Source organism: Pteropus vampyrus, unplaced genomic scaffold (assembly GCF_000151845.1).
Source record: "Pteropus vampyrus isolate Shadow unplaced genomic scaffold, Pvam_2.0 Scaffold17784, whole genome shotgun sequence".
NCBI classification, from domain to species: domain Eukaryota; kingdom Metazoa; phylum Chordata; class Mammalia; order Chiroptera; family Pteropodidae; genus Pteropus; species Pteropus vampyrus.
In genome coordinates this window covers 1-2528 of record NW_011906565.1, presented here as the reverse complement: position 1 = coordinate 2528, position 2528 = coordinate 1, and the positions used below count along the sequence as shown (strand labels likewise).

Below are 2528 nucleotides of genomic sequence, written 5' to 3'. Positions count from 1 at the left end.
ACTGCCGTGTCCTTTTGGCTCTGGGCTGGGGCCCTCAGCCTCGGCACTAGTGACGCATAGGTGCGTGGTTCTTGGTTGTGGGTGTCTCCTGGGAATTGTGGGGGTGGGGTGGAGCAGCACCCCTGGAGCCAGGCACCAGGTCTCTCTGACCCCCAGGGGCCAGGGGCAATGTGGCTGTGGCTGTCCTGGAAAGCACTCAAATCAGGCCTGGGGCTAGGAATTCATCGTTGCCGCCTTTGGTCGGTAGGTGGCGACATTGACCGTTTGATATTTGGAAGGTCGGGAAGAGGGGCGGAGGGCCAGGGTCGGGGATGCGTGGCAAATCCCATTTGTCATGGCCAAATAACGACAACAAAGACATCGCCTGTTCCCAGGCATCGAGTGCTTGCTCTGGGCCAGGCAGTGGGGATCCGCAGCGAAAAAACCTTGAGCCCTCGTGGAGCAGACATTCTAAGTAAATGACAGACCACCAGAGAATCAGTACTGGGAAGACTCTAAAACAAAGAGTGGTCCAGGAGAGAACAGGACTATTTGCAATGGGGGCCCCCTCCCTCAACACCCCAGTTCCATGTGGCCAGGGCTTTGGGGAGAGTCCGTCGGAACCGAGCGCCCCATGAGGCGCATTGCCAGTCCCGTGTCACGTGGAGAGGTCATTTCAATGCTTCAGCACTTGTACTGTCCCAGGGAATTGTAGTAAGAATTAAATGAGATAGTATAGGAGTCAACCAGAACAGCATTGGGTTGCAAATAAGCGCTTTGTAAATATTCACCCTTATTAATCGGTAATAATGGTTTTTAATGTTATTATCTCATTAGCGTCAGCCTCTGGAACCTGGGAAAGCAGAGAACCGGGTGGGTTATCTGTAGTAGACATCAGGGTTCCCTAAGGGTTAAAGGGCTCTTACTCGTCTACGGCCACGCCACCCTGAACAAGCCTGATCTCATCTGATCTCGGAAGCTAAGCAGGGTCGGGCCTGGTTAGTACTTGGATGGGAGACCACCTAGGGAGACCAGGTGCTGTAAGCATTACAAAAAGGAGGAGGGCTCTGAGCAAAGAGGCCACGCTTTAGAATTGGGCTACATTTGAGTTTGCTTTTGGAAATGAATGTTTTCTGGCCGGGGGAGTGACCGATGGTTGGTGGCTGATCAATTCTCTGTGCGTGCGTGTGTGTGCGTGATGGGATCACAGGCCCTCTAAGTTTGGTTAGTTAGCTGGGGATTAATTTATCGAGAGACCTCCTGGGGACAGTAAACCTCTGGGAGACAGGAGATGGCATTTTCCCTTCCTTGTCAGGGTCCAGCGGGCTTTGATTGGCCTTCCCTGGGCAGTTGAAGGAAGTCCCGCTGCCTCGCTCCATGTCTGGGAAGTGCCTAGGCTGAGGATTACCACAAAAGTGGGAAGCACCTGGGGCCCATAGGACCGTCGTGGCAACTTTGGAGTGTCATCGGGATGATGAGCCAAATAAACACAGGCCACCCAACTTGGTGCCTCCCTAGGTTCATTTCTTGACTGTCTTGCAGACGTGGACAAGCTTATGGCCATCCAGCTGGGCAGCAGCTGACGCAGACTTCTGACTGACTCCGGGGAGCTTTTCGCTGCCACTAAGCTTACAACGGGGAACTGATTCCACAGTTTTTCCAACCTTTTGGTTCTGGACATGAACCTGTTGCCATGAGTTTCGAGGGTAATGTTACTTGTGAAGGATGCTGGAATCAAGACAAAAGGGACCCTACCGGTCAAAGCTCTTGGTGTAAAAAAGACCAAAATCATGACTCAGGTTAGCTTAAAACAAAACAGAACAAAACACACAGGGAATTTGAAAGGTTCCCTGACTCAGGCGTGGCTCGATCCAGGTGCTTAAAGTGTTGTCCCAGCACAGAGCACTCCTTCTGGAGTCTGTTCTCTGTTTTGGCTTCACTCTCACATAAGCCTTGGGTGGCAAAAACGATTCCTGGCAGCTTGTGCCCTGCGGTGTGGTCTGTTGAACAGCATCCCTGGCCTACAAGTCTTGATGCCGCTTGATGCTAGATGCACCCCGTAGCAGCGACAGCTACGAATGTCTCCAAACAGTGCCTTTGTCCCTTTGTGGTTCGGGGGATAAACTGCTCCCGGTTGAGAATCACAGGGTTACACCTAACTAGAATGAATAACTGGATATGCCTACAAAATTAGCATTTTTTTCTCCCGAGTGTCGAACGGCTCCCATCGCCTACTGAACAGATGGGAAAACTGAGGCCAGGGGTCCGCAGGAGCCCCAGACCATAATTGGAAGCTGGCCCCATGCAGTGGGGACCTCCCCTCCAGAACCACGTGGTGACAGCAAACTGGGCTCGGTGACTGTAGCGGGTGTCGTATGCCCCTCTGCTTCAGTCTCCCTACTCTGCTGATCTCCCAAAGGGCCAACTTTCCCCGCCCACTCCGTTGGGTCTCGAACCCCGGAGTCAGCGCTCGACCGGCAGTCCCACAGGTCACGCGAGCGGCCTCGCGGAGGGCGGAGCGAGGCGGCCGCGCGCGCGGCATTGTGGGG

General features: G+C 53.8%; 1 pseudogene; it reads left to right on the top strand.

Moving 5' to 3' along the window:
* Positions 1-907: 907 nt before the first annotated feature.
* LOC111735176 lies at positions 908-1026 on the top strand (annotated as a pseudogene).
* Positions 1027-2528: the final 1502 nt, after the last annotated feature.